Raw genomic sequence first — 22,123 nt, forward strand, 5'->3', positions numbered from 1 at the left:
CCCCGCGCCGCGCCGCAGAGTTAATTAAAAGTAATGCCACGGTAAATCCAACGGCTCTCCGCTGGCGGAGCCACGCCTTCGGGCCAGCCTGCGAGAGGGGGCTTTCCGAGGCAGGTGCTGGGGATTTATTTGTGCGTGAGTGTGAGGACTGTGTGTGTGTCCGCGTGAACCCACGTGTGCGCGCTTGTGCTAACAGGGAGAGTCCCCTGGATATTTTGGACACCGACATTGCCTTCCCTGTTTCGCTAATGCCTCCAGCCCTAGCACAGGCGCTAGGGAAGAAACGCACAGACAGCGGCGCCACGGAGCTCCGGGGCCTGCTGAGCTGACTCCTGGTTTGGTCTTAGCTCCCGGGTCTTCTGGGTACTGTGCTACAGATACCATGGACTGCATTGCTCCGCGCCCCCCACGCTCTCCCTGTCTCTCCTTCGTGCCCCAACCTTGAGAAATCTAAGGGCATAAATGAATGGTGGCCAGATGCAAAGTGATTTAAATATCAGGAAAGCAACTGAACACCTCCTGGCATTCTTTAGGAGCTCTTGAGAGTGCTGAATCTGAACATTGCAGGCCCTTCGACCTCCACATTATGGCATTCAAAAAACTTGGTTTCTATGGATGTTTGCTGTTCAATAGGACTGGTTGAAAGTTGCCTGGTTTCAGATGGGAGAGTGATTGTTAGATTAACTTTCTGGCCTACTCTCTATACCATGAAAGAATCAAAGAATTGAAGCCATTATCTGAAAAATTCCAGAAACATCAATAAGCAGAAAATCCTCACTAGATCATTCAAATGCAAATGGTTTTCCTTCTTTCATGAATTATCTACCCAAGTAATTACTTTAGTTTTTAGTTTGGCCTTGGCGGTGAAGCCTCAGAGAATTAGTCTCACTAAGTCCATGGCTGTTTGTTTATTCCTTACTTTCTGATTGATGTTAACTAAATTAAATTGAGGCCAGTTCAGCAAACATTTTGAAAGCCTGTCTATATCTGTCAGACTCTGGGTTAGATACTAGTGATCAAGAGGAAGGGAAACCACCTTTCTGTTCCAGACCCTAAGGTTCTTCAGGGGATTGGAAACTCCTATAACAAAATAATTATAATAATATATAATATACATTAATGTTATATTAGAGATATGGAGTGCTACGGGATCATAGAGACTGGAGCAATCATTCCTCTTGGGGCATGTATATGCGTATTAGGGCAAAGGACTTGGTACTATTTGGAAAAGGCTTCACAGTGGATATGAAATGTAACTAGGACTTGGCAGAGTAGTTAATTTGCAGGCGATGAAATGAAGATGAGTATGTTGTTAGAAAGCACAGCTTAGCCTGTATTGAGTTGCACAGCAGGGTTGTATCCAGGCATGAGAGGAAGGGCTGGATTGAAGTGTTGCTCTGGAGCACTGAGATCCTGATGTGAGTGGGCAGTAAGATTAACCCTAAAATGTGAAGGGTTTAGTACATCTTATTTGAATATTCTCTGATGGTTGTGGGAAGTCAGAAGTTTGTAAACAGGATTGTGATGTTATTCAACGTTTTTTTCAAAAATGAAGTAGGGAGGATGGTTTGGAGTTGGGGTAACATTGCAGGCAGGGAAAGTGGGCAGGAGGCTACTGCAGTGTTCCAAGTAAGAGATGGTTTGAACCAAGGCAAACCTAAGAGAGGGATTTCAGAGAATCTATTCGTTCATTTATGCCTTCAATAGTTAGTGAATCCCTACTAATGTGTCAGGTATCATTCTGAGTGCTGTGGACACAATGAACAAAACGGGCAAAGCACCTGCCCATCGAGAGCTTAACTTCTAGAACTTAAATGACCATGAAATACAGGAAGAGTGGTTGAAGTTGAGCATGACTGAGATTTCTAAATTTTATGAATAGTGTGGGTTAAAGAAGAGAAAGAATGTTCAGAAAAGAACCAGGCATCTAGATAATAATTCAGGTGACTGTAGACATTTAATGGGTGTTGTACACATGGATTTGGGGCTTAAGGGGGAGGTCAGATGTGAATTTGGAAATCACATAAAAGCTGAGGGTTTAAAACTAGGTAGTTGTTGTGTTTTTTGTTTGTTTGTTGTTAGTTTTTGAGACGGTCTCACTCTGTCATCCAGGCTAGAGTGCAGTGGCACAAGCCCTACTCTCTGCAGCCTCAAGCTCCTGGGTTCAAGTGATCCTCCTGGCCTCAGACCCCTGAATAACTGGGACCACAGGTGTGTGCCACCATGTCTGGCTAATTTTTAAATTTTTTGTAGATACTAGATCTCTCTGGGTTGCCCAGGCTGGTCTTGAACTCCGAGGCTCAAGGAATCGACCCATTTCAGCCTTCCATAGTGCTTGGATTATAGGTATGAGCCACTGTGCCCAGACAAAACTTGGTAGTTTTAAAGCAGTATCTCCAATGATGCAATAGTCTGAGTCTTCATGGTTATGGAAAAACAAACTTGTGAGGCTTGGATGGGACAATATATACAGTGTTTATGGTGGGGATTGTCAGGCACAAAGTAAGGATGCAATAAAGGGAATTCATTATTATATGTAAGCATTGGGAGTTCTGCTGGTCCTTTCGACATCCTATTCCTACGCCACCTAAGGAGAGTGAAGAAATCCAAGAAGTGGAGACACTCCAGGGACACCTTTCTGACTCACCAAAGCGCCTTTTTCATATGGTTGGGAAGGCACATGTTAGGCTTCTTGACAGTGATGCAAGGAGCCACAGCTAGCTTTTCCTAATATAACAGCTGGGGTGTGACCAGAGGGAATTTGGTTCTTGAAGGAGGGACAAAGGACTCCAGACACAATCTCTGCAAAGTGGAATGTGCCAAAGCAAATGTGACATTCATTCTACCATTTTCCACAAGAATTGGTTTGGATCTGTGTGTATGGGGTAGTCAGTTTATATTGAATTGTGTTTATTTTCTTCTTAAATGACCAGCTACAACATGGGAAGCTCCTCATCTTTGTAGAAGTGTGTGCTTTCCTGAAAGCAGATCAGACACTGATGCCAGAATCCTCCTCCTCTGAAAAAAAAAAAAATATGAGAATGTTCACCTTCCTCCACCCACCACTTTGCCTAGTGTCTCATGGCTCTCCAGGATGCTGTAAGCCTACTCCATATTATATGCAAAGGAGATCCACTGAGCCCTGGTTTTCCCTTCAAGAGGCTGGTAAAACCAGGAACTGGCATTTTCTGGTGCTTTTGCAAAGTTTGAGGAAAGGAATGGAAAACACCTCCCTCTCTTTGATGAACTCTGGGTCTCTAAGCCCAGGCACAGTAACTTCCAAAGGGAAGGGCTCAGGGCAGGGACGAAGATCTTCAAAGGGGCAAGGTTCCCCTGAGCTTCTCGTACCCTGGTCTGGGGCCCTTTGCTGCTCCAGCACAGGAATGTATCCCCAGCCTTCGCTACCTGTGGCCCTTGAGACTGGTTTCACAGAACTAATCCCCAACCCGGTACTTCCCTTTCTTTGATCTTGGGTGTATCCAAGGACCATGACACATGGGACAGCAGAAACAGGGTTTTCCCTTTTCTTGTCTGGTAGAATGCCCTGAAGAGCGCCTTGCAGGGTACACAAAACACACTGGTTTCAGTTCCTGTGTGCTCTCAATGCATTTGGATAGTCTGCGTATGCAAATTCCCAGTAATACCAGATTTGTAATCATTAAATTCGAAAAAGTTGAGATAAAGTTGTCTGTGAGTGTCTTAAATGTTAGATACTCAAATTATAAGCTTTAGAATTTAGATTTTTTTCAGAACAGGTAAAAATAAAAGTCTGTTAAAGCAGTTTAAGTAGGGAAGAAAGGATTAGTCAGATAAAATAATAACTGTAATTTGACACTAAGCACAGGTTTATGGGAACCCAATTAACTAGAATTCTCAATTAAGCAGAATATATTATTTAAAAGTCTGTTTTAATATGAATAAAGAATTAATCAGAAAATAAAGTTGGGTGCAGTGGCTCCCACTGCAATCCAGCTCTTTGGGTAGTCGAGGCTGGAAGATCCCTTGAAGCCAGGAGTTCCAGACCAGCCTGGGCAGCAAAGTGAGACCTTGGCTCTGCAAAAAACAAAGAAAAATTAGCCTGACATGTCATGCAGGTTAATTGGTCTTAGCTACTCAGGAGGCTGAGGCTGGAGGATGGTTGGGCCTAGGAGTTCGAGGCTTCTGTGAGCTATGATGATGCCACTGCACTCCAGCCTGGGTGATAGAGCTACGACCCTGTCTCCAAAAATAAAAATAATAAAAAGAAACTAAGCCAGTTTCTAAGATTCATTTTAAACAACATCCTTGAAGGAAGTATTTTCCAGAGTTAGTCCTAATCAACCCAATGTCTTATATTACATGTGCAGTTGTATAAAGCAATTGCTTTGTTAAGACAGTGCTTCTCATGACTCATCAAAAGATTGAGAACCGTCACCAAACAAACAACAAATTAATTATTTCTACAAGCTCTAGTTAGTGAACCAGGATGGTGGAATAATGTACTTTAGGAAATATTTCATCAACAAATGTTCAGAGTGTTAGTGCTCTACCCTCTGAGTTGAGTGCATGGGGTTAATGATCATACCTCATTCCTGGGCAGTAGGCAAGTGTTCTCCAGTCTGCTCAGCAAGATCCTGAATGGGAACTACTGGGGACTTTCTCTACTTGCCACCTGTGAGAGACACTTGGGATGGGGAAGGAGTGCTGGATCTGAGCCAAGGGACTTGGATCCCAGGCGTATGATCTTGGATAAACTCCTTGCCCTATCTGTGACTCAGTTTCCTATCTGAGGAAATGTGAATGTGAGTTGTTAGTCTAGATGCTCTCCAGGTTTCTTTATTCTCACATGCTGTGCTGTTTCCAAGCATGTTGCAGCAAGGGGCAGCTGGAAGGTAAGTCACACATCCACATTCACATAGCGATTTGTGAGCTTGTGGCAGGGCAGTGCCCAGAGGTAAAGTTATTGTCTAATATCTAGGGCTGTTCCTGCCACCAAGAAAAATGAAACTTGAGAAGTTCATAGGAGACTATTAAGACACAGATTAGCATCTAGATAGCAAGCTGGGGGGTTTCCTTGGGCATTGTCTGAGTGCCAGCTCCTGGAGCTATCCATGTTAAACCACTATAATGAAATTAAATGAGAAAGAACTTATTATGGAAAAAGAACATAAACGGAGAGATTTTTTTTGTTCACCATCATAAGCATCTTCTCAGAAGATTTCTGTTTTTGTCTGCTCAGGCTGCAGTAACAAAGTACCATAAAGTGGGTGGCCTATAAACAACAGAAATCTATTTCTCAGAGTTCTTGTTGCTGGAAGTTTGCGATCAGGGTCCAAACATTGTTGGGTTCTGCAGAGAACCCTCTTCTGGGTTACAGATTGCTGACTTTTCCTTGTATTCTCAAGTGGCAAAAAGAGAATGAGAATGCTCTCTGGGGTTCCTCTAAACGGTCACTGAAAGCATTCACAAGGGTTCCCCTATTATGACCTAATTACCTCCAAAGGCCTAACACTTTAAAACAATCACATTAGACCTTAGGATTTCAACATATGAATTTTGGGGGACACAAACCTTCACTCCGTAACAGTCTTGGTGGAGTGTTTACACACTGGGATTGCAGTTCCCAGTGTAAGAATCATTGGCATTTTTGGTGAGGCAAGTTGCTGCATTGCATCTATCACCCACCTCCACTAACAACCTTTAGAAAAAAGAGCCCTCATGAATTTGCAGATATCCCCGAGAAACGAAAAACTCCTGATTGAGAACCAGCGTTTAATCCAGTGATCATAACCAGACAGCAGATTTGCTAATATTTTCTTCTTTAATTTGTAAATATAGATGATTGTGTTGAAAGGAATCTAAGACATCACTTATCACAACTCCCTCATTTCGTAGCTGAGAAAGTTGAGGTTAAGTGTCTTGTTCAAGACAATGTTATGGTAGCTGGTAAAAGCAGGGTTAGCATCAGGCTTCCTCCCACCTACTGCAGGGCTCTTGTACTGCCTTATTTTCTGTCATAAACATGGCCAAAGAGATAGCTGGTAACACGTGAAGGAGTTGTGACTAATAACAGAAATGACAGGGGCCATCTATAGCTTCCGTTAGTAATGCTGTCCCTGAGGTCCTGAACCTTGGGGTTTTCTAGATGAGCAGCTTCTTAAACAGTTTATCTGGTTGAGAGGACTTGGGTACCTTAAGCAGAGCTGATGCTGTGTTTCATGTTCTAAGACACCTTTTTGGGGGGTTATGTTTTTTCTTTTTTCTTTTGAGACAGAGTTTCGCTCTTGTTACCCAGGCTGGAGTGCAATGGCGCGATCTCGGCTCACCACAACCTCCGCCTCCTGGGTTCAGGCAATTCTCCTGCCTCAGCCTCCTGAGTAGCTGGGATTACAGACACGCACCACTGTGCCCAGCTAATTTTTTGTATTTTTAGTAGAGACGGGGTTTCACCATGTTGACCAGGATGGTCTCGATCTCTTGACCTTGTGATCTACTGGGGGGTTGTGTTTTAATATATTCAAAATTGAGATCTAACTCACAATTGATGTGGTGAGAAAGCATTGTATCAAAATTTAAGTGGCCACATTTTTTTCCCTGTCTCGGTGGTCCATATTTTATAAATTAAAGGTAGCTGATATTTGATGAAATCTGATAGATCACTTTCAGGACAGGCTGCAGAGATCATTTCTATTTTAACTATTCTTAGAGGTGATGCATGACGTGGAGAAACCTGTCTCTTTAATTGTTTGGTCTATATATGACACAGCAGTACAGATAGTGGAGACAAATTGCAGAGAGTCTCTACAAGCAAGATGATAAGGTATCCAGTTCCTCTCTTTGGTCTCTGGAGTAAGTTTCCTTGAAAGTCCTTTCTGGCCTCTGGTTTTTGCCTGTGGCCTCTTGGATCTGGCCATGGTGCTGACTGCTCGTCGAACTTTAGTACTAATTTCCAATGAATTCTGGACCTAAAGTCTAAATCCTGGGGTGAATGTTTGCCACTCTGGGATACGCCTTAGAAAGCTAGGTCCAAGGAACACAACAAAGGAAGTGAGAAGATGATTTAAGCTAACTAAGTTTTCAATATGGCTAGTGAAATCAGGTGAATGGAGGTGCTTACCTGGCAAGTAAAGGGACGGTTGCCCAACCTGTGAAATCCCTTGTCACCCCGAAGAACTAAACCATCCAGGGACCAGACTGGGGAGAAGAAACAGCAGTTGTCTTTTAAAAGAAAGAGTTTAATACAGAGAACTGATTAAATGGCTAATGAGGTTGTTGAGATGCAAATAGACTGGGTGAGACAATCTACAGATTAACACAAAAGAACGCTGCTACTACTTGCAAGGTGAGGGACAGAGTGAGGAAATTATGTTACTGCCACATGCATCTGGTGGAAGCCGGAGCTGCAGTGGGCCTGATAGGTATGGGTTGGCGCCATGGAGGAGCTGCACGCAGGTGCTATCTGAACTGTAGTATCGTTCTCTTTAAAATAACATCCATCACTACTGTCTTCTCCAACAGTCACTGTTTTCAATCTGCTTATCACTTTTCACTGTTTAAATTTTATTGAGATTCTAAAATGACTTAGATCATGCTTTACTTCCTAGATATATCTTCTCCGAATAAAGGCAAGTTTCACAAAAGTAATAGGACCTCTTACTACTGTATTCCCAGAACCTAGAACTCCTACATTGTGTGGAGTAAGTAAATGTTTGCTGAATGTGTGAATGAAGAAATTCTGTTAAATGATATTGTAATTATCTGCTTGTATGACTGTCTTCCTAGCTTGTGAATAAAGTTTTCTTTTTCCCTTTCCTTCCTTTTGTTTTTAAAAAACAACCAAAACCCAAGACTTTGTGGTCATTGCTCATGTTAGTAAGACCCTTTTGGATAGGGCATATGATATTACTTAGTTGTGATGAAAAATATTAATGATTTGAATTTCTTGAATGCATACTATGATGCCCAGTACAGAAAGGTGAAATTCCAGATTTCACCTTTCTGAAAGGCACTGAATTCCAGATCTCTTTGACTCAAAGCTCTAGACCTCTCTTAATCATTTTCCTCTGTTAGTTCTGTTTTGTATGTATGTGCATATGTATGTATTATTGAGACAGAGTGTTACTCTGTTGCCCAGGCTGGAGTGCACTAGCTCAGTCTCAGCTCACTGCAGCCTCCCCTTCCTGGGTTCGAGTGATTCTCCTACCTCAGCCACCCAAGTAGCTGAGATTACAGGCATGCAACAACATACCCAACTAATTTTTGTATTTTTTTAGTAGAGATGGGGTTTTGCCATGTTGCCTAGGTTGGTCTTAAAGACCTGAGCTCAAGCAATCCACCCGCCTCCCAAAGTGGTGGGATTACAGGTGTGAGCCACCGTACCTGTTTTAAAAACTGAAGCACAGGCCCTGCTTTGTCAGTTCTCCTAACCCCCCCTTCACTGTCCATGCTCCTGTCTACTCTCTTATGCTAGAATATTTTTGCTTTGTCCTTTATTTTAAATGTATTTAAATTTAAAGCCATCCTCTTTCTGCAGGCCTTCTTGAGGAAGCCTGCCCTGATCCCCTGTGACCATATTAGATACCTCTCTATTGTATTCCCTCAGCATGTCCTACTTTACCAAAACACTTCTTAGCCTGCCTCGTAAAGGCCTGTTAATCTGTCATCTCCGCCACTAGACGGTGGTGAAGGCAGGTACTCTGCCTTGTTCAGAGATATATATTAAGTACTTTGAACAATAAATATGTTTAGATGAATACATGATGATGGAAGTATGGGAAATTCTCTGCATACTAAAAAATATTTATCTCTGAAGATAAAGCATCTATGAAACAAAGAACTCCTTCATTGGGAAAATAAAATTCAGCCTTACAGAAGTTTGATCTCTGTACAGCTTCTCGGATGCACATCCATTACGTAGAGTGAGGTATTCAATACAAAAAGAAGCAATATTAACTTAGAACCTGGCAGCAAGGTTAAGCTCAGCACCTCTTTAATCAGCTGCTGTCATAGCCCTTCAGCCACCTATGATTCCCGAAGTTCAGCTGCACCCACAATGGCAAGTTTTTCCTCCTTTGCCATGCTTCCTGTTAATCTCTTGCTCTAGCTCTCACTGGCACTGGTGGAGGTGAAACAGCTGACTGTGAGGGAGACCTCATTGAAAGACATGATCTAGGACACTGAGCTAAGCACATACATTGGATGACATTTGTGCTTTGTGAGAGGTGCGTGACTTTGAATTCATCGGTCTTGCAAACAGAAGGGCTGTTCAGCACTTTGCCCCAGTCCTGGAATAGGTGACAGGGAACAGAGGTGGAAGAGGGCACTTTGAGCATGAAGGTAAAGGAGAGTTAAACGTGATGCAGATTCCTTTCAGGGGCTTGCTGCCTGCTTACCTGCTTGGCTGTCCACAGCTCTGGTGCTTGACAGCCATCGTGCTGATAGAGAGGAGACAGACCTGGCCCTGTGCTTGGTGGCGTACTTTCCAATGACGCACAAGAGCCATCCCTGTGCCTGCCCATCTTAGGTTACTTTATACTTGTCCTCACCTTTTCCTCCAGTCATACCATTATTTTTAAAGATGAAAAGATGGTTGTAAAAAAAAAAACGTTTCCATTGTTCCATAATTATCAAAACTAGCAGCAATCATTCTGAAGAGTGGGTTGAAATAGTTGAAAAGGCATGAAGATTCTGTTGACTGAAAGTAAGAATATGATATGATTGCTCCTGCCTCTTCAGAAGTTCTTACCCAAACTCCCTGTGCATGCCTGCAGGCGTGGTTGTGTAGGGCTGGGGAAACAGAGGGAGAAACATTCTAATCAGTGATTCTAAAGGTGTGGTTCCTGGACAAGCAGCAGCAGCATCACCTGGAAACTGGGAAATGGTTAGAAAGTCATGGACCCCATCGCAGACTCACTGAATCAGCAACTCGTGTTTTTACCAGCACCCCAGGTGATTCAGATGTATGATCATTTTGAAAACCACTGCCTGAGAGTCCAGGCTATAATTACAGTGGTCTTAGGTTCAAATCTAACCCCTATTTCAACAATAAACTCTACCTTTTACAAATAATGGCAGTATTGGAAAGAAAAGTTTTTAATGTTAGAAATTCAAGGCTAACTAATCACACAACATGTTGGTACTGTCAGCAGCGATCTCGTCAACATTAAGATCATGAGACACTCAATTTCACCTAAGGGTAATAACCATAAATAATTTCCAAATGGTTGTAGTGTAGTTCACTACATACAATTATAATCAGTTTATAGCAATCTAGGGCAAGCTTTCCTTGCAAAAAATATTTATGCTTTCCTCATTTAATCTTGTGTTCTCACCCATGACGAAGCATGGCCATGTGAAGGTCTGTTCAAGATCTCTCAGTTGGGAAGGGCAGCCCAGCTTGCCAGGGCTGAGGGCCTCCTGACCCAGTGCTTCCCTCTTTCCCCCAAGCTGCCCTTGGAGACTATGTGTTGCAGTCACATGAGGACTGGCTGGGTGACAAAGTGTTGATTGTATGTGCTCCACAGTGCTGTCCAGGTGCTCTGTTTCCATTTTATTTTCTTCAGTCTCCCTCCTTCTCTCTGTCCCTAATTAGCATAATTTGGGGTTTCTCTTTTTCATGACCTACTCTCCTGTCTTCCTATCGAAACATAACTGGATGCATACTAATGAGAAGGTGGACCATTGGTAGCATGAATATCAGTGTGAAAGAGATTCAGATTGTAGTTCAAGAGAAATAAATTTCATTCCAGTTGAACTCTAACTATGGAGGTAGCTAATAGTTTCTATAGTCACTGGAAGTTACTGGTTGGCATTTGAATTGATTTGTAAAAAAAAATGGAAAGGCAGAACTCTACAGTGCATTTGTTTGTGCGATGCATTGCCAGGGTGACCTTTGGCTTATTTCTGTTCATTCTGTGTTAACTGAAACACAAGCTATTCAACAGCTAAGTATTAATCTCCTGAGTACTCAGTATGTTGTTGTGTTGTGGAGGATACAAAGATGATTTAGACTTGATCTCTGTTTTCTAGAAACTTATTCTAATTATATAGTAGATACTGAAAATTATAATGCTGATGAAAATTAGCTGGCATTTGTTAATTTCTTACCATTAACCAAGTACCATAAACACTATACTCCATTTAATTCCTGTAACTATCTTGTTCGGTAGGTGCTTTTGACAACCCCATTTTATAGATGGGGATACCTAGACTTAATACAGAAGGAATTTTTGCTTTATTAGTCTGTTCTTGCACTGCTGTAAAGACATACCAGAGACTGTGAAATTTATAAAGAAAAGAGCTTTAGTTAGCTCACGGTTCTTGTACAGAGACTGTACAAGAATCATGGAGGCATCTTCTTTGCTTCTGGGGAGGCCTCAGGAAACTTGCCATCATGGAAGAAGGTGAATGGGGATCCAGGCATCTTACATGGTGGAGCAGGAGCAAGAGAAAGAGGAGGGAGGCGCCACACACATTTAAACAAACTGATCTCACAAGAACTCACTATGATCATGACAACACCCCCAAGTGTTGAAGGTGGGGCCTGGTGTAAAGCCATGAGAAACTGCCCCTGTGATCCAATCACTTCCCACCAGGCTGCACCTTCAACACTTGGGATTATGATTCAACAAGAGATTTGGGTGGGGACACAGATCGAAGTCATATCATTGGCCAACACCACTAGCTAGTAAATGACAGAGCAAAATGTTTGAGTTCAAAGCACCTCCCTTAATCACTCTGTTATACTGCCTCCAGAAGTAGGTCAAAACAGAATCTTTATATTGGTGTAGTGCACTGGTTTTTTAGAAAGTTTGTACTTAGAGCTTCTGTTACTGTTTCCACTAGAATGGTTGGAGAATAATGTAAGACAACATACAAAATTGTCTTCTTGTTTGAATATGCTTGAGTAACTAAAGTATTTGAGATAGACAAACATGTGCTCTGGGTATTTGGAAAGGGAAGAAATTACCATGGACAGGAGCTGAGGGAGCCTGCAGGGAGCAGATAGATTTGGACCTCCCTGTTAGCACGGAATTGTGACCTTAAGAAGACTTTCCACTCCCCCAGTCATTCTTTCTCCCATTGCTCTGTTTTATTTCCTGTTTTCCTTTATTCACCATCTTTTCCTGCTAGAGGCAGGAAGGCAGAGACTCTCTTGATCTTGTCCATTCCTCCTCATTCTGGATCTAGAAGAGTGGCTACACATAGTAGGCACACTGAAGCTGGAGTTGTTGAATGATGGAATTTTCCATATGAGGAGTTAGAATTTCTTAGCCAGTGGGGATATGTGGTAAGTTCATGAACAGCCAAGAGTCATAATAAAAATATTTAAAATATCTTACATTTCATTACCTTTTCCAAAACGCATTTATTTACTGTGTCTGTATTGTGTTCCTAACGATCCAATCAGGGTAGCTTGACAATTCTTTATGCCTCTGATTTTACAAGTAGAAAAGTAGGGCTTGGACGGGTTCAGTCATTTTTTTTCTTGAAGTGTGTAATTTATTAGTGTTTAGTGTGTTTGGAGTTGTACTATCATCACAGTCAATTTTAGAGCATTTTTCATCACCCCCCTGGTCCCACCCACCAAAAGAAACTCTGTATTGATTAGCAGTGACTCTCAAACCCCCTCCCAGTCCTAGGCGAGGTTAGGTCATTTGCCTTAGGTCACACAGCTGGTGAGTAGTGGAGGTAAGAACAAAGGCTACATGTCTGACCCTGTTTTCCCCTGATCTTTCCGATAGCCTGTCAGTGGTTTATGGAACGGACTGGAGTGTGAAGGCATAGACCCGGCTGGGTCTAAGCCTTGGTTTTCCTCTCCAAACCAGCAGAGGGCCTGATCAGGAACCACGGTGTCTCAGCCAAGCGCTCAAGCAGTCTCATCAGCTGTGGTCATCCAGGCAAACTCTCTGTGTGTTTAAGACCACAGGCCTGTAACCCCAGCACTTTGGGAGGTCGAGGTGGGTGGATCACGAGGTCAAGAGATTGAGACCATCCTGGTCAACATGGTGAAACCCCGTCTCTACTAAAAATACAAAAAATTAGCTGGGCATAGTGGTGCATGCCTGTAATCCCAGTTACTCAGGAGGCTGAGGCAGGAGAATTGCCTGAACCCAGGAGGCAAAGGTTGTGGTGAGCCGAGATCGCGCCATTGCACTCCAGCCTGGGTAACAAGAGCGAAACTCCGTCTCAAAAAAAACCACAGGAAATTTGACCAACAAGGACTCACTTTTGCGATGAGAACATTTTAAGTGTTAATCAACTTACCCCACATTCCTAGCCACCTACAGGATTGTTGTCTTCGTCCTTTTCAATTTGGAGAGAGAACCCTTTGTCTTGCATCCTTTGCCTAGAAACAATTTTAATTTTCTCAGATAATTTATCCTTCAAAGGATGAGTAATTAGTGTGGCAAAATTGAGCTACTCCAAAGAGAGATGGTATTTGATCCACTGAAGTTACTTCCTCTCCTCAATTAGGACAAACACACTCAAACGTTATTATATGAACCTAATACAGTGTCATGCATGTAATATGCCAAGCCTAGCGAACCATAGGGCAGCTGGATTAATGAGCTTTTATCTAGACTGAGCTCTGAGCCCCAAACATCTGAATCAACTTGTTATGAGTTCTACAGTCTCCTTCTTGGAGGCTGGCCAGATAAAAACAAAACAAGCTATGGTTTCAGTTAGTGTATTTACCCAGGCTTGATTTGAATACAGTGATGTTGGTGGGGTATTTCAGTTGCCAGTATTTGCACTGCCTGAAAAATCTATGTGTAGGTGCATGCAGTATACACCCGTGCTTATCAGTTTGGACTACATATGGCCATGTTTTTATTAGACAGGAGAGATACAGAGATGGAAAAATTCAGAGAGGGAACGATGGAGAGAGAGAGAGAGAGCGTGTCTTCTGTGTCTGTGTGTGTCTGTGTGTAGAGGGGAGACAGAGCTAAGGTAGGTGTTAGCTTAAGATCTATTCAAATGTGAAAAGGCCTGAAACTGATGCAAACCAACAGTCATTCTACCAATCAGTCCCAATACTGTCCTGTTTCCCTGAATACCTCCCAAGCACAAGGTCTCCCTTCAAGAGCACCAGCCAGCTGAGGAAAGCAAAGGGAGAGGCATCCAGGCCGTGGCGGGCTGCCAGCACTCAGAGTGGAGACACACAGCTCCCCTTTGGGGCCTGCCTGGATGTCTGAGCTGGAATGCCCTGCCTCTGACCTGCCCGGCCCCTCCCCCTGCCTGGCACAGAAACCCCCATCTGCAGTGGACATCTTTGAACAAAGGTGTCTTTCTTGGGACCCTTTACCTACGGCCTGACTCTGGTGTGCAGCTTGGTTTCTGTCTGCTCTGCTCCTGGAATGCTTAGTGCACCGCGCTTGGAGATTTTCCCTGCATTCGCCCTGGTGGGGATTGCAGTGGCAGGGCAGGATATTTGGGGGAGTGGAGGGGAAAAGAGAGGGTCTGGGGAGATATGGGGATTTAAAATAAGCTCTGCCTCCTTTGGACTGAAAAGAATAGCTTTTCCAGCAGGAGCTCAGGGTCAACCTTTCACCCCCTCCAGAAAGCTTTCCATTTCTTTCCTCACTCTTTAATAACAATAATGCTGCTGCAGTTAGACAGCACCTGATATTTTGCAGCTCCAGGTATCCTTGGATCTTTACAGCAACCCATGAGGCAGGTCAAGCAGGCAGAGAGAGACAGGGGCTGAAGAAAGAGCATCCCAGCTGTGTGTCCTTGGGCAAAAGATCACGTTCCTTTCTTCTGGGGCCTCAGTGTGCTCATCTGTGAAAAACTGATAACAAGGCATTTCCTGCCTCATGAGGCTGTGGTAGAAACAGTGAAACAATACAATTATAAAGTGATGCCATGCCAAGTATTAGGTAAACATAAAGAATGTGTAATTCATCTCATAGGTAAAGAAATTGCATCTCAGAGATGTGAGGAATCTTATCCAAGGGTACACAGCTCAGTAGCAAAATTAGGACTAGGATCCAGGTCTCCTATTTTATGGCCAAAGTTACTTTCCACCACTCCACATGCCTTCCCATAGAAAGAGTAATCTGTCAGTGGATATTAGTAATTCATGGGAGACAGAGTATTTGATTTTCCACACACGTGACCCAGGGCACATACGGGTGACTGTTATTTGCTTACTATGTCTGATATGCTGGATAAACAGCCTGTTTCTTTCCTCCCTTCAGGGGTTCTCTGGGCCTGGTCTTGGAAGTAGACAAGCCTTGCATGAAATCTGATCCGGCCACCTATGCCCTGTGTCTGTTGGGACGGGTCCCTGAACCTCTTTGAGGCTGTTTATTCCTCGGTTATGTGGACTGTTCCAGTAAGACCTTCCATGCCATGAAAGGCTGCCTGAGGCCCCAAAGGGCCCACACTCATCTCTGCACACACCTTCTCCCTTTCTTTCCTGTCCTTTGTAACACCTGCGTCCTCCCTTTGGGCTTTTTAAATCCTCTACTTCCTTACCTGTAAGTCTCCTTCATTCATTCACTTCTCTGACTCATTGATACTCCTCTTTTCTAAATGCTCACACTTTTTCCCCCGTTTTTACTGTGCCTGAAAAACTTAACCACATGCACTTTTATATACTTTATTATCTTTCATATGCCAACTCACTCTAACTCAGCTTTATGTTTTTTAAGAGCGATGGTTTTTTTTTTATCCTCTCACAGCGCTCCACCATGCTGAATGTGTAGTGGAATGTCAGGAATGTTCATATTTGGGGAGCCTCCCTTCCAGGTCAATGTCTTGCTTCCATGCCATTAAGTATTCTGTGCCCTTGGCATGAAGTGCCCTCTCTCTCCTTTTCTCCCTAGCAACTCCTGGTCACCATTTGTGTCATTCACTTTCAGCTCAGGTGGCACCTGCACTGTAAACCCTACCCTAGTCCCGTCTCTTAACTCCTCTGCACAGTTATTATTTTGGTGCTGGGTCTTTCTCCTCCATTAACCACAGATCTCTGTGAGAGCAGAGGCTGAATCTTCATCATTCCTGGATCCTAGGATCGTCCTTGTGCAGTGCCCAACACATGAGCCTGTAATAAATGCTTATTAAATGGAAAAGTAAATGAACAAGTTCCAAGTCAAATCTTTTACCAGAAACTGGTTTTGGTCTGAGTTGACACTTCCTTGAAGAACTATGTGTCAGACAGTTTTAAAACAGTAGCTACATGGACTTTGCTTTTCTAGAGAACTGCACTTTTTGCCTCTTGGATTTTCAATGCTGTTTTGAGTTCATTGCATTGAAAGTTGGTCGCTGCTATTCTCAGGGAGAAGGGAACTCTAGTCCTGCAGTGCAGGGCAGTGACTGAAATAGCTTCCTATGTATCCTGTCTTCATAAATTCCTCCCTTCTTTCTTTCCCTCCTCCCTCCACTCAAAACAAATCCCAGACCCTTCCTCTACTCCCCTTGTCTAAAAGACATTTATGAGGCTCATCACTGGGGAAAGGGAGGCCTGTTCCTGCCTCTCCCTTCCCTAGCATGAAGGTCTCTCATCCCCTCCCTCACCTTCACCTCCTGGGCCAAGCTCAGATATCTCTTGCCCTGTTTATGGGCCGTTGGGATTTTTCCAACAACCTGAAATGAATCTCCGAGGCCCCACAGGTAGTGCAGCTCCATCTCTGAGCCATAAACCATGGCTGAGTCTTTCATCTGCCATTGCTTATGTCATAAACGAGTGGGAGGAACAGCGAGGGGGGAATGACAGCCCTGAACCATTCCAGATTTTTTTTTTTTTTTTTTACAAGAAAGGGGAACGAAAGGCCCTGAGAAACATGTTCAAACTTTGTGCCAAGCAAATTCATTTCACTCTGGTAGGCTGTGCGTGGAGACTTAATCTCTGGACTTCCCCACTAGGAGTCAGATTTATGCTGCGTTTGTGTCTAAATGGCCTCCGGGGATGCTGACATTTGTTGTTGGAAAGCAGCGAGTGGTGTTCCTTTCATCTCCGCTGAGGGGTGTCAGCTTAAATTATGAGAGATCGCTCCGGCCTGCATCTGGGAGTGGGAGTCTCTGGCAAGGGAGAGGAACTGCCTCTCCCTCCACTTCACTGCTCCGCTGTTTAAAGGTTTTTCTTCATCTTCTGTCCTCCACTACTCCTCTTGGTTCTGGGGAAATCTCCTGGCTCTTTTAGAAATTTCCTTTCTCGTGAACGAATCGATCAGTGTAAATTTTAGGCACTGCGTATTTTCATGGAAAAGCTGAGATCTGAGTCAGGCAGGTCTGCCCCTGCTGAAAGAGAAAACAAAAACCTCAGGGAGCGCCCCCGGGAGAGTCAGAGGGTACCACTATGCCTATAATATCTGCAACACAGTAGATGGAAGCTGGGTGATGGTTAGCAGGGGTCTGGGTTCCTGTTGGTGGCTGGGTTGTGGCGTCTGTCTGTACTTTGAGAGGTACCAAAAGGTTCCTCTGTTCTTCCATCATCAATCTCTTTGGTTCAGATGTGCCAGGATGCCCAAAATTCCACATGGGTGACTGTTGAGCAGCAGCATTTGTTATTAAACGCATATATGTTGCTGGCTGTGGGAGAGAACACGTCAAACCATGCTAACCACGAGCAGTGCTTCCTGCCTCCAGAGTCAGAGCCTGGACGAATGGGACACAGGATGTGTAAGTTTTGATGGAGAACAGGAGGTCAGGAGAGGTCTAGGGCAGGGGTCAGCAAACTATGGTATGCAGGCCAAATCTGGCCTGATGCCTGTTTTTGAAATACAGTTTTATTGGAACAGAGACGTGCCCATTCATGTTGTCTGTGGTTGTTTCCATGCTACAATTGCAGAATCAAGTAGTTGCAACAGAAACTGAGGCATGCAAAGGCTAAAATATTAACTCTCTGGCATTTTACAGGAAATGTCTGTAGACTCCTGGTCTAGAGCATGAAGTGCTTCTTAGAAAGTAAAAATGGAAGATGTAAAAGAGAGAGTGAGTGAGAAGAGAGTGAGGTATTGAATAGCAGGAAGGAGGACTCAAAGAAGGACACCACAAAAGCAACAGAAACACTCCAGAGACAAACTACCACTCCTGCTGCTACCGTTGACCCTGAGACACGTGGGTTTGAACTGTGCAGCCTGACTTATTTGTGGAGTTTTTTCAGCCAAATGTGGGCAGTATTCAAGGGCTGTGAAATCCGCATACATGCACTGTGGGAGACCCTCTTTTCCTACAGCCAGGTTAGGCAGGGCTTGTGTGTCAGACTTGTATATGCACAGGTTTGAGTATGTAGTTGAGTAGATGGAGGGGTCCTGGAACCAATCCCTCACCCCTTTCCCCTTCTCTTTCTCCTCCTCCTCTTGAAAGCAAATATGTTTTTCTCTTTTCTTTTTCTTTTTTTTTTTTTTTTGAGACGGAGTTTCGCTCTTGTTACCCAGGCTGGAGTGCAACGGCACGATCTCGGCTCACCGCAACCTCCGCCTCCTGGGTTCAGGCAATTCTCCTGCCTCAGCCTCCTGAGTAGCTGGGATTACAGGCATGCGCCACCGTGCTCAGCTAATTTTTTGTATTTTTAGTAGAGACGGGGTTTCACCATGTTGACCAGGATGGTCTCAATCTCTTGACCTCGTGATCCACCCGCCTCGGCCTCCCAAAGTGCTGGGATTACAGGCTTGAGCCGCCGCACCCAGCCTGTTTTTTCTCTCTTCTTGCGGGGGTGTGGAGAGAAGAAAGGAGCAGCCACCTGTTGTGCTCACCACCTCCCCCCAAAATAGGCCCCAGTGGCTAGCCTAGGGGTGTTTTCCTCCTCTGTCTTCTCTGTTGGTTTACGATGGCACAGCAGATCTTTGGCGATATAGATATGTCCCAGGTAAGGCTGAGTACAACAGCCATAGAGGAGCCCAGAAGGCCCTCAGCCCTCCTGCCTCTGAACAAACTTCAGAAATTGCACCTTCCTCCTGCAACCAGCTCCAACTCCCCCTCCCTCTGTTGCTCTCCTTTCTCACAAGCACACAGGCACAGTCCACAAAACCAGCTCTATGTTGGCTGGGGTCCTAGCTGCAAAGAGAGAGAAATGAACACCTGTCGTGTAAAACCTTAACGGAGACCCACCCCCATTGATCTGAGACTGTAATTAACTGACAACACATGTGAGAACTAAGACTGTGTATTTTATGTTGAAATAATGATAATGATTATTATTGTTATTTACTAAATACCAATTATTTCTGGATGGTGCTAAACCCTTTACATATATCATCCCATTTAATTCCAACAACAGTGTTACTTTCCCTGATGAGAGAATTGAGTGTTGAGAATGTGTTCAGAATCAAGCACAGTAACTGCCAGAGTTAGAATTTAAGCCTGAGTTTATTTAACTCTAAAGGCCATGCTTGTAGATACCGTGTCACATTGCTTTCCTGGAGGGTGTCAAAATAAATGAACCATTATCATTGTTTTAGACTTTACATTTTTATTCGTTACGTTATCCAGCTTATCAATATACATCTGCATCAAACAATGTGAGGAATGACTGTAAAAGGATCAATGCCAGGACCGTTTTATTGAAAAGACTGGTATGAGGCATGAGGTTTCCGGAGATAAGACAATTGCATTTTAAAATGTATTCTATACTGGAGATCTCCCAGCTCTCATTTGCGGGCCTGGCCTGCAGACTCAGCCTCTTTTCTTAACTACCTTGAAGGAGATCTGCCTGTCCCTTGGAGTGGGGTATTGGCTCCATTTCCTCAGAAAGGTCTCAGAAGTCATCACTAGTGCCACAGGATCATCGTTATCACCCCAGGGGAGTCCACCGCCAGCGAGAATTGCTGGCCTCACTAGACACCAAAGTTTGGGGTATCTCTGAGCAGAGGGAGTAGTAGGGTCTGGCCAGGGCAAATCTGTGCAGTCAATGGCTTTCTTGTTTTTCTACCTTTTATCCTCTTGTGGGGTCTTCTTATTTTCCTGAGACTCTTAGTTCTTAAGTGCTCATGTTTTTCTTGCCATTCTGAAACCCTTCGCACCAAGGTTATGCCTGAGATCAGCTTACCACATCACCCCTGGGAAAACAGCAGCCTCAGAGTTGAAGATGCCAGAGTAACCACCCCTTGTCAGGAAGATTCTTGCTTTAACTCTCTTCTTTAATTTTGTGGGAGCCTTTATTTGTACTATTGAGAGGGGTGAGGCAGAGGGAGAAGACATCCTTTTGACATCATCTATTAAGAGCCACCTGAGTGCCAGGACTGTGTTAGTTGCTTGATATACAATAATCGTACTTCTGTAATGCTCACCGTGTGGGTGTTATTATTGTTGGTATGCAGGTACAGAAACCAAGGCTCAGCGACATGACATAACGTGCACAGGGCCATACTTACAGCATGGGGCAGAACTGGTATGAAACCTAGGTCTGCCTCTGTCAGTCCCTTTTCAGTTATATTGAAAAGCCATGTCCTCAATAAACTCACATTTTAGTGTTCCCTCCATGTTCAAATGTTCATGAAAGAAGAAGCCAGTGTCCTTTCGGATTAAATATGTTTTTGACTCTGGCAGAGCCAAGAATGAGAACTCAGTTAATGTCTACACTAAAACAGCATATGCCCGTGCTCATCCTTCACAGAGGAGGGCAGGAGGAAATAAAAAGGACGTATAGCTCACACACAGTGGGTCCTTTCATCTTTGCTTTCTTGAAGTGGAAAGAAGGAATTGGCACAAGGGAAAGCCATTGAGGCAAAGATTTTCACTGGAGAAAAGAGGGCAGCTGAGCTCTGTGAGCATGCAGAGAAAAATGAGGTTCTTGTTAGACCATTTAGATACAGAATTGCCTATGGCTTTCATTATTATTATTTTGTTTTAGAGACAGAGTCTCACTCTGTCACCCAGGTTGGAGTACAGCGGTGATCTTGGCTCACTGCAACCTCCACCTCCCGAGTTCAAGCAATTCTCCTAAATCAGCCTCCCAAGTAGCTGGGATTACAGGCATGTGCCACCATGCCGGGCTAATTTTTTTTTTTTTTTTTTTAGTAGAGAGGAGTTTTGCCATGTTGCCCAGGCTTGTCTAGAACTCCTGAGCTCAGTCAGTTTACCAACCTCAGCATCTCAAAGTGCTAGGGTTACAGGCGTGAGCCACCGCACCAAGCCTGCCTATGGCTCTTAATGCCAAAAATAAAAAGCCTCTCTTACACCAGTATACCCCACACCCTAGAAACACCTTCTCAGGAGTGTGATGTCTGTGGAATGCAAAAAGTAGCCTGGAAGAAATGTGACAGATACTAAGGGGTTTATTTTGTTTTCACCGTTAACCCTTGTGTTGTTCACTGCTTATAGAGTTGAGTAATTCAAATAGTTAGACAATTACTTTAACAGCAGAGAGTTATTTACTTTACAGATAAGCAATGTTGACGAATTATCAGTGTTATCCGTCCATTCTGAGTTGTCTGTCCTGGCAGTTAATCTAATGCTTTTCCCTATGGCCTTTTTAACCATAATATTTTCTACCACTTGGCAGGAAGTAGAGTTTCAGACACAGTGTCTAGGTCTAGTCTTAAAAAATGACGTCTAAGAAAGAATACTAATTATCAACACTCATTGAGAACTTCTATGTCAAGGTTCATTGGCATTTAGTGCTGTATTAGTAGAAACTCATTTAATCCTCAGCAATCCTGATGAAGTAGCTTCTCTCATATCACTATTTTGCAGAAGAGTACATTGAGTCTCAGAGAGTTAAGTAACGGGCTTGTATTGATCTGTTTTCACACTGCTCTAAAGACATACCTGAGACTGGGTAATTTATAAAGAAAAAAGGTTTAAGTGACTCATAGTCATGTAGAACTACGAGTCAATTAAACCTTTTTTCACTTTCAATCATGGCAGAAAGTGAAAGGGAAGAAAGCAGGTCTTACCATGGCGAAGCAGGAGAGAGAGAGTGCGAAAGAAGCCACACACTTTTAAATCATCTGATCTTGTGAGAACTCACTCATTGTCACAAGAACAGCATGGGGGAAACCGCCCCCATGATCCAATCAGGATCCCTCCTTCAACATGTGGGGATTATAATTCTGGGCACCCAGAGCAAAACCGTATCACTGCCCAAGGCCATACAGTTGGCAAATGTGGAGCCAGGATAACGTGCTGTGAGAAAGCCCCTGAAGCGTAATGGTGGACTTTCTGCTGCCTGGCTCTGGGTTTTAGAAATATTTTT

The 22,123-nt window shown here is 43.8% G+C and overlaps 1 protein-coding gene and 1 long non-coding RNA gene across 2 annotated transcripts in view; one reads left to right on the forward strand and one right to left on the reverse strand.

The window, feature by feature from the left end:
• The window catches only part of LMX1A (LIM homeobox transcription factor 1 alpha), a 159,320-nt gene that overhangs the window by 125,396 nt on the left and 11,801 nt on the right, over positions 1 to 22,123 (forward strand). The window lies entirely within an intron of this gene.
• On the reverse strand, positions 16,776 to 20,161 carry LOC144580081 (uncharacterized). The gene is made up of 3 exons (XR_013528956.1): positions 19,976 to 20,161; positions 18,864 to 18,984; positions 16,776 to 17,226 (listed from the first exon to the last, which is right to left on the reverse strand). It is a non-coding gene; the product is annotated as an uncharacterized LOC144580081 (long non-coding RNA).

Source organism: Callithrix jacchus, chromosome 18 (assembly GCF_049354715.1).
Source record: "Callithrix jacchus isolate 240 chromosome 18, calJac240_pri, whole genome shotgun sequence".
NCBI classification, from domain to species: domain Eukaryota; kingdom Metazoa; phylum Chordata; class Mammalia; order Primates; family Cebidae; genus Callithrix; species Callithrix jacchus.